Raw genomic sequence first — 14,495 nt, 5'->3', positions numbered from 1 at the left:
GACTTAATGAACAAAAAGTAGAAAGAGAGGAAGAGACTTAAGAAAATCTAGTCAGAGTTTATGAACAGGAAGGTGAATGAAAGAGGAACAGCCCCAGACACTCTCCCACAGGTCCAAGCAGAAAACTAGAAATATGCTGATGTCAGTAACACAAGGCAGGAGATGTCTCAAAAAAAAAAAAAAAAAGTAACATTACTAATGGACTCTAAAACGAGCTAAAAATACTGGGGGTTACTGACTTCTGGCAAAAGAAAGTGACATGTAGATTAAATTTTCTTCCTCCATTCAGCCAATCAGGGAGGGTAGGATGAGTGGGACGGCACTTTATTTTTTTTCTGAACAACATGAGAGGAAATATCATTCACCAGCATTTTACCTATCTGTATGGTAGTAAGTCCCACTGAGTAAATGCTCACTTGAAAAAGGAGGCTTTGAGTTATGTCATATTAATTTTGTGAAGCCAAAATACTTGTTGGGAAATTTTAGAAAATCTAATAATATTCCTATTTATTTCTTAGTTCCACAACTCAAGGTCAGAAGAAAACTTTTATGACCATGTCATCACCATCACTCATAGTTCTGACCTCCTAATACTAGTCACCATCTACAGTGACAAGCCATGCTCTCTCTGAAATAGGGAGATGAGGCCCTTTCTCAAACCTTGATATAGCATTCCTTCCGAATGTTTGAAATTCTTGATCTAGCATATGCTAGATCAAGAAGTGATTAAAAGGGCGTGAATATTTCACTATCACTAGAGAATCCATAAATTTCCATAGTCACTAAGTCTTCTAGAAACAATCTTTTACATACAGTGATCGTCTTCTCTTGAACACTGTCTATAGTCATTACTTTCTTTATCTAAACCCCAGTAGTTTCAATCCTCCGTCTCTACGTAACATCCTGTATGGGCAAAACCAATACTGCTACTGATCCACCACTAACAAGACCAACAACACTGAGAGTAGATTCAGAGATGAACACCACTGTAACTGTCTTTCCCCTCCACCTTGCCTAAATACCCTCCACATTCCTAAATTCACCCACATTCCAAAAATGCAAATCTGTTTATATCACTCTCCTGTTTAAAATCTTCAGAACCTCTTAAGATCTTCAAGACAAATTAAAACTTCATACCATGCTGAGGGCTTCAGAGGGGAGGGGGGTGGGGGAATGGGATAGGCTGGTGATGGGTAGTAAGGAGGGCACGTATTGCATGGTGCACTGGGTGTTATACGCAACTAATGAATCATCGAACCTTGCATCAGAAACCAGGGATGTACTGTATGGTGACCAACATAATGTAATAAAAAAAAACATTAAAAAAAAAACAACAAAACTTCATACCATGCCACAGAGGGACACTCATGATCTGCTTTTTGCTCACTTTCCTGGCCTCATCTGTTGACTGTCCACATGATCACCCAGGTCTGTCCTTGCATGGGAAGCTTGCTGTTCCTGCACTCATCACACTGTCACATACTTTAACACTCTTCCTGAGGGATCCCTCTGGCGGGAGTATCAAAGCCAGGCCCACATCCAACACTCCAGTCAGGCTGATGTCTCCTTTGCTTTAACACTCTGCTCAAGAATCTCTTCTCCTTCAGAGAGTTTCCTTCTTAGTGCTCTCTCCTCAGTAATACACTGTCTTGCACTCCTTTCCCTCCATCTCTCTGCCTGCCCCCACCACAAAGGTTATGTTTATGAAGGTTTATATTTCCTCTCTGTACTTTCATAGCACTTCATGCATCACTCTTGTACAGTGCTCACACCACAGTGGCACCTTTGATTTTCTCACTCCTCTTTCTCCACTAGACCTCTTTGAAGCAAGGTCTCTGCTAGTTTATTTTTTTTAAAAAAAGATTTTATTTATTTATTTATTTGACAGAGAGAGAGACAGCCAGTGAGAGGGGAACACAAGCAGGGGGAGTGGGAGAGGAAGAAGCAGGCTCCCAGCAGAGGAGCCTGATGCGGGGCTTGATCCCACAACACCGGTATCACGCCCTGAGCCAAAGGGAGACGCTTAACGACTGAGCCACCCAGCCGCCCCTCTGCTAGTTTATTTTTGTGCCAATAGTGTCTAACAGTGTAGCTCATCCATAGAAGGTATTTAATACGTGCAGTTTAAATGGAAAAAAAAAAAGGACAGAAAAAAAGAACTCATAAAAGAAGTGCTGTGTATTGAATGTTTATACACCGCCAGCATGCACATGGTGAGGCCCAAACCAAGATGTGATGGTATCTGGAGATGGTAGTTTGGGAAGCAATTAGAGTTAGATGGGGTCATGAGGGTGGGGTCTTCATGATGGGATTAATGTCCTTATAACAAGAGACACCAGAGAGCTTGCTCACTCCATGTGCACTGAGAAGAGGCCATGTGAGCATGCAACAAGCAGGCAGCCATCCTCAAGCTGGGAGAGGAGCCCTCACCAGGAACTGAATCAGCCTTCACCCTGATCTTGGTTCCAGCCTCCAGAATGGTGGGAAAACAAATGTGTACTGTTTAAGCCCCCCAGGCTATGGTATTTTGTTATGGAAGCTTGAGCTAAGAGAGGAAGGAAGGAATAAACAAACAAATAAATAAATAAAAATAGGGATGACTGAGTGAACTAGTAGATATGCCCCTTGTACACTTTGTAACCAGTGGCTCATGGCTGCAGACGACCAGCCACATACAGAAATTCGGTCTGTGGTTCTTTACTCTGCAGGGGTAATTGGCCCTCCTGGGGAGTCACATTATTGACCTTGCACTCATTAGTACCCCCGCGGTCTAATCAGAACTAACAGCATAGACAAAAAAGAGCCATTAAGCAGATGATTGTCTGGGGTAAAGGCCACGAAGATCTCTTCCCTTTACTTGAAAATGTTAACCTCTCCTTTAGGAGACATATATGGGGATATTAAGGACTTATGTGGAGTCTGTAATATTCATGAAATCCTAAATTATGAAATACATTCATAATAAGAAAAACTCCTCAAAAATGATTTAAACAAACAAAAGGAAACACCACATAACATAGTGGTATCTCTGCTTCCTTGCTTCCTATCCTACTTCCTCTCTCCACCAAAAGTCTATTCATTCTCCCATTATTGAAGAGATTTTTCTAAAACCACCCTTCTTAAAAATTTCAGTGGTTCTTCATTGCCTTCATGATTCAATCCAAACTTCCTGGTACCCATGCTTTATAAACCAGCATTTACCATTCTAGCCAAAGAGAATGATAGAAAGTCCTCTCTCACCTCTTCCCCTTCATATCTGCCTTTATTTCTACTTCTCACACCTATCCACCCCCAACCATCTATCCCCTAGTCAACCTCCAGCTCTTAGCTAATGTATCATTTTGCCCCCGGAAGCTCCATCTGATTTGCCCAAGTTGAGTACTTACAACACACCCTCTAGTTCCCTCTAGAAAACTATAATCACATGTATTTGCTCATTTCCCCTATAGGCAAGACGCTTCTATAGGGCAGAAGCTCTAGTATTCTCTATGCCAGCCATATGACTAGTGAATACTAGCTGCTTCTTGAATAACTCTTATTAAATGAGCACATTAATAGTAATGCTCTAGAACTTGTCAATAGTCGTAAGTCTAACAACAACTCTACATTTTATTTATTTATTTATTTATTTATTTATTTATTTATTTATTTATTTATTGGAGACAGAGAGAGAGTACAAACAGGGAGGAGAGTCAGAAGGAGAGGGAGAAGCAGACTCCCTGCTGATTAGGGAGTCTGAAGTGGGGCTCCATCCCAGGACCCTGAGGTCATGACCTGAGCCGAAGGCAGATGCTTAACTGATTGAGCCACCCAGGCACCCCTACAACTCTACATTTTAATGTTAGTTTATGGTTTACTGAGTACTTTCACAACTCATCTCTTTTAAGTCTTAAACAACTCAGTAAAGCGGGGCAGACAATAATCAAACACTGTTAATTGCTCACTCTATAACCATGTCATTTCTGTTTCATGCTGGGAGAGCCCTAGTTTTCTTCTGAAGTCCACTCCACCCCCAAGGAGCTAGAACTAATCCTGACTGGTGGGAGGTAACAGTGGTGGTTCTATCAGCCTGTTTCCCTAGAAACAAGGTGTGAGGCAAGGCTTAAGTGTGAACATGTCATTGGGAGGTGTGATGCCAGAGCACAAAGGGTGAAGGAAGAGGGAAGTGACACAGAGAAGAATGGGAAGTAACTAAAACTTGATGCTTCTGGGTTGGTCACCATTTCACAAAGAGATACAAGGTTACTGGAGCACTCCTGATGTCTCCAGACAAGCTACATCAAAAACCCGTGCTTCCAGAATAGGCCAACACAGGCGGAACATCTACATACTCCCATTCTCTGTCTCCCACTCCTTAAGATTTGGCCCATAAGAAGTAATTGCTGGCATGGCGCTTCCCCTAAGTGCAGAAATGGTGGGAGAAGCCAGAGACTTAGTAAAATGGCATGAGCTTGCATGGACTGGCCAGGGTGCTGCTGTGACAGAAAACGTCCCAGGGCCCAGGAGGCAAGAGAACAGGAGGACAAACACTAAACAAGGCAGCTACAGCACAACTCCCAGGGATTGGTTTCAGGGATGGCATGTGGAAGTCTGCCGATAGAGGGGGAGCGCTATGGCAAGAGTTTTTAGAGACATTCTGAGAGACATGAGGACAATATATTATACATTGTATTTGATCGATTGGATAACTCAGGATGTATTTGACAATAAACAGCTTGCCATAATCTAATTGGCAGTGCTGTTTCTTTTGTGGTGCTATATAAAACAATGGTGCATCTTACAGCCAAGGACATCTTAGAATCTGTGGAATACAGCAGGCCATGTGTTTGCCTTCAGTCATTTGTGTATGATTCTGTGATGCTAGGAGCTGCAGCAGCCCCCCTGCCACCACGAGAGGAGATGATCTGACAGTCTGAGGATACAGAACAGAAATACAGAAAGAACTTGGGTTTTTCCAGCGAGGTCTCCTCCCCATCTGACAGATTAAGAACAGAGAGCTGATGTAACTTTTTCAGAGTCACACGGGCAGTCCAACAATGGAGCCCACACTTTAACTCACATTCTTGGTGTTCTTTTCCATACAACTATAGCACAATATTCAGTGCCCTTCACAACTGGCCTACTTACTGCCCAATCTGCTAATCTCTTCCCACGTGTCTTTCCTAGCGTCTAGTTGTCTGAAAAGATTTCCTGAAAGCAGCACGTTTTCTCACCCTTCTCTAACATTTTAGAAAAGTTGGGGAAAAAATAGTGAATAATGATAGCCTACTAAAGATTTATCATGGAGAAAGCATAGAGATCTGGAGCTTTATCCCCAGTGTTTTTTAAAAAAGCAAAAATTGTATCTATTTAAGGTACATATCTCCAGCCTTTTAAGGTTCTGTATATGGACAGCAACACCATCTTTTCTTCAAAACACCTTGGTGTCACTGTCAAAGCCAGTGCAGGCTGCATGCAGATGTGCATTCAAGCAACGAAACAACCAGTGTATCAGGTACGCACTCACCAGAAGAGGTTCGGTGTGGCCACATGAGCCAGTGTGTGCCAGCTCAAATCCATTCCTCCACCTGGCTGCATACCCCCAGTCAGCTTGAAAGCTCACATTCACAGCTACCCAGTGACTTTTTCCCAAGTAACGCTAGGAAGTTTACACTGGCTGGTTGTGGCTTGTATTATTTGTACTAGCAAGCATTTCAGCCCAGGTAAATTACTACATGTCAGTGGAAGTTTGAAAAATCAGAAAACAATGTCTATAATAATTCAGGCCCTGATTACTCTGAGATGGGGAAAATGATTTATCCCTAATTTTGCCAATGTGGCCAAGCATGAGAATAAAAACCCAAATAATCCAGAGAAATCTATTGATGAATCAATGTAATGACTTAGTAGATTAGTGCCTAAGAGAAAGGATATTTTCAAAATCCATAGGGCAAACAAGCTCTCCACAGAAACAAAGCAGCGGGTTTCTGCATGTGGGTGCCTCCAGCATTTGTGCATTTGCAGCTGGCTGTGAATAATCTGGGTCTCATTTCCCATCTTCACCACAGGAGCTGCATGGCTTGAGCTTCCCAAAGTCACCCTGTAGCAGCGAGTGCAATAAGACAATATCCCCAACATGCCAATCATCCCAAACTCAACTTAGCAAATTTTGTCTTTTTTCTCATTGCACCTAGCACCATGTGACATTCCTCTGGTACCTCCCTTTGATGGGGAGAGGGAAACTGAATACATTTAGTGATCCCCTTCTAATAAATGGCTCAGGATGGAAATTAAGCCAATGACTCTTTGTCTGAAAACTCCAAGGAAGCCTGACGTAAAGAACCTAGACCACTGTCCTTCTCTCCTAACTGGGGACCTGGAGTAGGGATGTGGCAGAGGCACGCCCACCACCTCACCTTCCTCCCAACTCTCAATGACATAGAATTAGGTAAATATGTGTAAATGTGTGCAAGGGTGCTACAAGCCACCTGATGAAAGTTCATGAAATCTGGTCTTCTTAGGAGATAAACTGCAGGTGTTTAGTTCATTATGTTCTAAGCAGAACTGAGGGGGAAAGAGTAGAATATGATAGTGATTATAAGTGCACTTAGGGTCCTTTGCCGTGTGGGAGCTGCCAGGTGAAGAGCTCTATTAGTCTTGCTTTTCTACTAGCCTCCTCATGAAGTAATCACATAAATGGGTTCTCAGAGTTCAGGGGAATCGGAAGACCAGCATTAATAAGAGAAATACCTTGAATTTTCTTCCAAGGAGCACCAATGGTTTTGTGGACATTATTACATTTACCAGACCTCCCAGGTCCCAGTGTTTCCACCCCATAATAATGTCAGCCCCATGAGGGAGGCAATTTTCCCTTACAAACAAGAAAAAAGCAAAGCAGAGGATTTGAGACTTGCCAGGTGTGGTTCCTGCAACTTCTGGAGCCCAGAATTGTAAAATCCTAGTCCATCAGTGAGCATTTCAGTACATTCAAGTTCTTTTAGGAATGTGAAAGGGAGACTGCAGTTGTCAACCCCCAAACTCCCTCTCTGAAAGGAAAACATCTGGAGGTCAACCCACATGCCAGTCTCCTCTTTTCCCACGCTTGCTCCCCCCCAGCTCTGCACACATACACCCTTGGGTAGCTCTGAGCTATTCTGGGCTTCAACCTCATCTGCCTTTCACATTAGGCTCTGCGTTAATTATGACGCTTCAGTGAAAACGAGCCTTCTGACAGTCTCAGGCATGGAGAATGGAAAGAGGAATAAAGGCAACTCCAATTATAGGCTGTTAGCCCTAATTAATGCCCACCTCCTGTGCTTGGTATTCCAGACACAATCACCCCACTACTGGGGAGAAGGACTCGATTCACTCTGTGGCACAGGGACCAACAATATTCAGCTAGTCACTTGCTAGTCCCCATGGAACATGATCTTTCAGGCAAAGAAGCAATTTATATGCAATAACCAGGAGGAACGCATAATCCTGCGTTTCTCCTTTTAAACTGTCTTTTGACATTCTTGTGGCACATCTTCTTTTAAGGGACAGAAAGTACAGCCTTTTAGAAACCAAAAATCCTTTTCCTTCTTTGGTTCTAGACCTGAAGTCAATCAAACAGCCAAACACACACACAGACACACACACACACATGTGTCTGTGTGTGTATAAATTAAGTACTCTAATAGGCTCTGCAAGAAATACGAAGGCTATAAAATCGGGTTCCTCCTTTCAGAAATATGTCATAAGCACAAACCTCACTAAATCAGAATGTTTTCTGGGCAAGTAGTACTTCCCCGCTGCTTTCTGAAGGACTTCAGCAATTAATTCTGCAGGGAGTAAATTCCAATGAAGAACGAGGCTGCTGTACAGCCCCTGCCCGGAGCCCTATTTAAACCATTTAACTGCTCAAGTCTGCAGTGACTTCTGCTCTCTGCCTGTCCTCCCACTTACTTTTCTCTCTGCGGCTTCCATTCCACCCTTTCCTTCAATGCAGTTCCACAGATGGTCACAGAGGGCTGAGCACACAGTGACCCCGGGCCAAGAGCTGAGCAGATACCAAGTGAGCCACAGCCCGGGTTCCTTCATTCTGCAACTGCTCTCTCTGAATTAGCCTACTCCCCCACTTCCCCTTGCCCTTGACTCACAATTTGCCTACCAGCCAACGTGGTTGGAAGTTATCCTGCCTATTCACATGCTTATTCAATGATCATCTGTCCTATTAGAAAATAAGTTCCAAGAGAGTAGACTTGTCTGGTTTGCCTCTGTATCCTTGGCACTTAGCATAGACGTTAGTATAATGCAAAACGTATATCTGATAAATGAATGAGTGAATGGGTGGAGAATCACATGTCTGATTAATGTTTAAGAATATCAGAGCTATGAGAAAAGTTAACATAGCTTAATAAACAACCAATTAATACCTGTTGATAGAGAAGATACGGTACTGCTAAGAGTAGTGAATACAAAGATAAGTAGGACATTGTCTTTAACCTCAAAGAGATTACAATTTAGTAGGGGTGTGTGCACACGCGCGCGCACACACACACACAATGCCATCTTAAGGATGCTTATAAGAATGCATATTAAGACACTGTAACAGTCACTGGAAGATACAGAACAGTCTAAATCTCAAGTGACATATTACTTAAGTAGAGAGACTTACAGCATATATGAAAAGATAACTAATAATACCAAATACCAAATGCCAGCTGATACCAGCCATGTGAATCATAGCCTCGTGGACCACAGGAGGGAATGGTTACCATAACCCTTCTATAAATGGTTCAAAGACCTCCTTCTTCCTCCCCCCCTGTTAAGGGGCAGACCTGGCCTGTAACCAGGAAGAAGGTGCTCCTGACGATAGCTCTGCAAGTTGTGCAGGGAACCTCAGAACTGAGGAAATCATTTATCCCACTCACCTATTCAAAGAAGTCTGTTTTTTACCTTTATGTTCTTCAGAGCACTTAACACACTACCAGTTTGCTATAAATTACAATTAGTAACAACAGCATTTTTATTCTGGGTTTTATTATTAGAGGCATTAATTTTTAATGTTTGCTGTACTCAGATATGTGTGGAAGACTTGAAATGTATTTAGTAATGATAACTTCCACCTTCTAAGCTCTAGTGGTAGTCTAGTGGGAGATAAGCAGACTACACCACATTTAATGCTCTGAGTAGAATAAGGCAATGAGAAAGAACAGGAAAGTGAGGGGGAAAGCTTTGAGCTGTGAAAGAAGGTACACTCTGTAGGATCAGAGACCCATCAGGCCTCCACCTGCAAATCAGGGATACGCTCTGCAGTCTGAAAGGTCTCTCTCTGGCCTAGCCTGGCAGGGCAGACTCTCATAACCCCAAGGTAAACAGGCTCAGAAAGACTCACTCTGCATTTAGAACTGAACATTCTTAAGGGGAGCTGAGAAAGACACTTTCTGTGGTGAGGAGGTACGAGGGCCCATTGTATTCCTCCCCACATTTCCAGGCTACAGGCCTTCTTGGGGCTCTGAAGGCTGGTGATTCCCATCAGTTCCAGCTCAGGCTGACAGACCACCCACTTCTGCTTCCTTCCCCAGGCCAGAGTAGGCTGGATAAAAAGGCTGTCCCTTGTTTATATGGCAAGATGGCGGTAGGGGTGAGCAGGTGATGTCCAGGTTCTACCCCCAACCCCAGTGTGGTCTTGGATATCAGCTCTTTCAGCTTAAATGATGCTTTCTCAACCCTGCCCTAAAGACACTTGGCCCCAAACTCTTGATAAAGGTGTTTCATTCCATGCAGAAGCTGCCACTGCATTTCCACAAATGAGTTTGTGATGGACCTAAATCAGCCTTTGAACTTGGTGCTTGGCCAAAATCTGCTATTCTGTCTGACTATGGCCAGTGAAAGGCTAAATAACCAAAGGCCCACTTCAAAATAATTTCCAAGACCCTTGAATGTATGTGTGATCAATGATTGTGTAATCATGTAGCTCATCAGCTTTTCTGGTCAAGATAATCCCTTCAGTTTAAAAAAAAACAACGGTCATGCCGTTTGAATTTATTGTTAACATCTGAATATTTACTTTCAAATATAGGAAAGCACTGCACACGGACTTTGAAATGAACATCTCCTTATGTGCTTTATGTGTTGAAATTTTACCGTCAGTTATGGTTTAAATATACATTTATTACTGCAAGGGTAAAATTCTTCAAAAATTAATGGTCATTGTGAAAGCTGTTAATTTTAAGAACAGAACTAATTATTTAAAACTTTCAAATTGCTAAATAAATGGGAAAATGAGAAAATTAATGGGGAGTTAATATGAGTGTGTTATCTGGACAGTTTTAGGAAGAGCACTACACATCCTTTTGCAACTACAGATGTTTATTACAATATAAATAACCATTCAAGGTAGAGTAATAGATTTTAAATTAAATTCTATTTCTAATCTTTCCTGATTTTTAAAAATATCTGGCACTTATAACATTAAACAAAATAATCTTGAAGAAACGTATCTGCTATTTATTTCTTTTAAGCCATGCTTCTTACTGGTCCACCTACCTAAGCTGAGCATTAGCATAGTTCTATAACTTGGTGGTGGCTTTATTCAACATCAGGCCAAAATGTGTATTTCATGTACCTCTTAGACTTCTGTCCATGACCTCCCCTGTCAGCAAGGATGTAACCACTTACCAAGGAGGTCTACACGATGACCCTAAAACAATTACTAAGGGATCTCTCCAGGTACAGGCTCCCCACCCTGCTCTTCTCCCTTGCTGATAAGTTTCTGTTATAAGGACCATCATCTGCCTCCATCACATTCTGTAGGCCAAGCCTATGGTTACACCTTTCCAGAACAGGTGGCCCCACCCTATGACATTCATTGGAAACAGCTTGTAGAGTACCTTCTTCCTCATGCTTCTGTCCAGAAATTCCAGGCCCTCCCTCCTTGCTCCTGCCCAGTTCAGGAGTCCAGGCTCCTCCCCACTGCTGTCTCCTCTGCCCTCAGCCAACACAACAGACGCATGCTTATGCCTGAGGGGAAGACCAACAAGCCTGTTTTTGTCTAGGGTGGGACATGTTTTACATTTTTACTGACCTCCAGGGTTGAAGAAGATTTGAATTTGGAGATCACTGTCTTTGTTTCACTGAGTCAACATTAAAAGAAAAGCTGAGTCCACACACGACCAAGAAGAAAAGCAGCAGGCCTTGACTCCCGCTCCCTCAGACAGGGCTGTGGGGCTCCACAGACACACTTCTGTGACCCAACCCTCCCGTGCCTTCCGTCACGGCTACCTCCTTGGACATGTTACGACCTGCACTGGCAAAGCGTTGCCTATGCAACCTAGAGCAGTAAACATGCCAGTGTAATTAATGTCTTAACAACTTATTACGATCCTCAGATAATTAATCACAAAAGCTAAACATGCTGTCTCACCCTCCTAATGTGCTAATGCTCTAATTATTATGCCTCAATTAAGAGGAAGTCAATGCTCCTTGCTTAGAAGTGCATGCTTAATAAGGGCTCATGCATGGCTCCAGCAAACAGTAGCATGTGTAGGGAGGGAAGAGAAGAGACCTTTTTAATGAAGGTTTATAGGCAGCTTCAGGCAAGAAACTGACAGCCCCCTTTCTTGAATTTTATCCTCGGATGAACCCTGACTTCTGTGAATATACCAGGGCTTCAGGATGTCTCCCAGAGCAGGGTAACTCTTCCAAGTGAAGGTGTGTGTATGTGCTGGACATGTGTGTGCACTATCTGACATTGTACGGAGCACTCATTCCCTTTAAGAGATTCATGTGTGAGTGTGGCCCATGTGGCTGCCCACCTCCTGGAAAACCCAGGACTCAGTGTATCTGTCATTTGGGGAAGGGGCTCCAGAAGTGAAGCATCTCCCTCCAAATTAGATCTTTCACTTGCCACTAAATTGTCCTGAATAGTGGTTTTTCTTTTTTTTTTTTTAATATATTTTAAACTTTTTTGAAATAGATTTTATATTGTCATTTAAGGACATACACATACACATCCATAAATACACAATACTGAAACAAAGTTTCCCCCCCCCAAAAAAATTCATGAAGACACTTTGATATTTTATAGTCTGTTTTATTCCATTTTTTAAAATTCCTGGTTGCAGCCCACTAAACTGATCTTATAACCCACTAATATATCTCAATCCAGAGGATGGAAACACTGGTCTAGAAGCTAAACAGCCCAGAAGAAGGTTCCCTTTTTTCTAAGGCTCTCAACTGACTTTGAGGCTGGGATCTCACTTCCTAGTCCTGAGGGTCATTTATTAACCCATTGACAAATAATGACTGAGCAGTCATATGTCTCTCACCTCCTGGAGCCTCGTCCATCTGCGGCCTTATCTGGCTACTTAGAACTGGTGGCAGATCAAAAATGACCAATCAGTCTTGAAGCCTAACTACACACACACACACACACACACACACACACATTTCACAGGTTTCAAGATAATTGTGACTTTAAAAAAAAAAAAAAATGGTTCGAGACCCAAAGTCTTAGAGGACTCATTTAATGTAAATAGAACTTCTGAACCACTCTGAGTATTAAAACTAAGACAAGCTAGAGATCACTCCAGCCTTTGGTTGGAGCCATTTTGTTTTTTGTATTTTTCTTTTCATTTAACCACTATTGTAATGTTCTCTCTTTAATACCACATGCACCACACCAGAGTGTAATCTGGTAGGAAGAGGCTGGCATAGCTTCTCCTGTAAGAGCTATTGCACCTGAACCACCCTGAGTTCACTCCTTTGTGTCTGTCCCTGGATTCTGCCCACTAACACACTCCCATCCCTGTGGCTGCGACAAGTCTACAGGATAGCACTACTAGGACTCCATAATCCTACAACAATTCATAATTAGAAGACCACTGTATTCCTCTTGTGCTAGACACTGGTTTTGGAGCTTTGGGAGGTACTGAGAAACATCAGACACAGTTTTAGCTCTTTAACAGTTTACAAATTCCTTGGGAAGATGAGACATAGAAACATTAAAAAGAAAAAGCTCTTACTTCCGAGTATTTGATAAATGGCCCACAAATAATATTTTTTTAGAAGACAGACAGATTTCTGAAGTGCTCAACAAAGTCTTCCTAGAGTAGTGGCAGCTAGAGCTGGCCCTTGAAGGAGGGCAGATATCACTTTGCAGATCTATAAATCTTGGAGTCATCTCTGATTCTTTTTTCTTTTATATGCCCATCCGAATTCTACCAGCTCTACCTTCGGAATAGATTTAGCTACCTCTTGGCCAAATCCATCATCTCCCACCTGGATAATTGTATTTGCCTCTTAGTCTCTCCACTTCTGGGCTTGCCCCCACTACAGACTATTTTCCACATAGGAGTCAGGAAACTCCAATTAAAACTTAAGTCAGGCATGTCACTCCTCTGGCTTCTCCTCTCCTTCCTTATAGTACCCTACAAGGCTCAGATGATCTGTCCTTCTGCTTTCATCTACTACTATTACTTTCCTCCCACCCCCTATTCATACTGCTTCAACCACACTGAGGCTTTTAATATTCTCCAAACATACCTGATACACTCTTGGAGTTCTCAGATGACTGCCTGGCTCACCCTTACCTCCTTTAGGTCATTGCTCAAATGGCATCTTCAGTGAAGCATTCCCTGACCATCTCTGCCCATTAATATTGCAGCCCCCTCCCCCATAACTCTCTAATACTCATCTCTGTGTTATCTTTCTCTGTAACTCTTATCACCTCTTTTTATCACCACTGACATATTACTTGTTTATAGTGAGTTCCATTTACTTAAATGTGAGCTGAATAAAGGAAGAAGTTTTTGTCTGTTTTATTTTTGCACAACACCTAGAACAGTGCCTGGTCTGTAATTGGGGTGGCTGGGAAAGAATGCTGGGGCAGGAGAACGGTGTGAACAAAATCACAAAGTGGGAAACCACTAGGTGTGGTAGGAACAGAGGCAGTGAGGAGGCTCACCTGACAGAAGTGGAGTTTCACCTTGTAGGAAAGTGGAAATTGAAGCTGAAAAGGTGAGGATTAGGGTGCCTTGTCTTCCAGGTTATGAGGATACCCTCACCCCCATCCAGGACCCTCTGCCACAGCCACAGAGAGCTGATGTACTCTTAACATCTATTAACAACTCCAACCTTTTTGTCAGGAGGAACTATTTTCATTTGCCTGAAGTCTTACATCATTCTGGCTTGGAGCATCCTGTGACCACAAATAAGAATAAAGGCTGCCATGGACAATATATCAGCCACTGCTTCATTGGCAGGAAATTCAAAGATGGCTTCAATTTTCAGACAGTGGATCATGAGATAGACAAACACTGTGCCACTCACCTAAGTGTCTTCCCAGAATTCAGCCTGCTCCCCAGGAGAACTGCTTTGGGACACAGAGATGTCTTTGGACTTAGATGCAAGGTCTGTGGGATATGTAGAAGCAGAGCCCAGGGAAGTGAGAGAAAGCTTTCAGTCAGGGTATTTTGAGAATGGGGTGGAATCTTCCATGAGTTTAGGGCCCAGACACCTTCTCCACCCTG

Source organism: Ursus americanus, chromosome 2 (assembly GCF_024610735.1).
Source record: "Ursus americanus isolate L20-20 chromosome 2, mUrsAme1.1.p, whole genome shotgun sequence".
Taxonomy (NCBI): Eukaryota; Metazoa; Chordata; class Mammalia; order Carnivora; family Ursidae; genus Ursus; species Ursus americanus.
The sequence above is the reverse complement of the archived record's forward strand: the minus strand, read 5'-3'. Positions refer to the sequence as shown.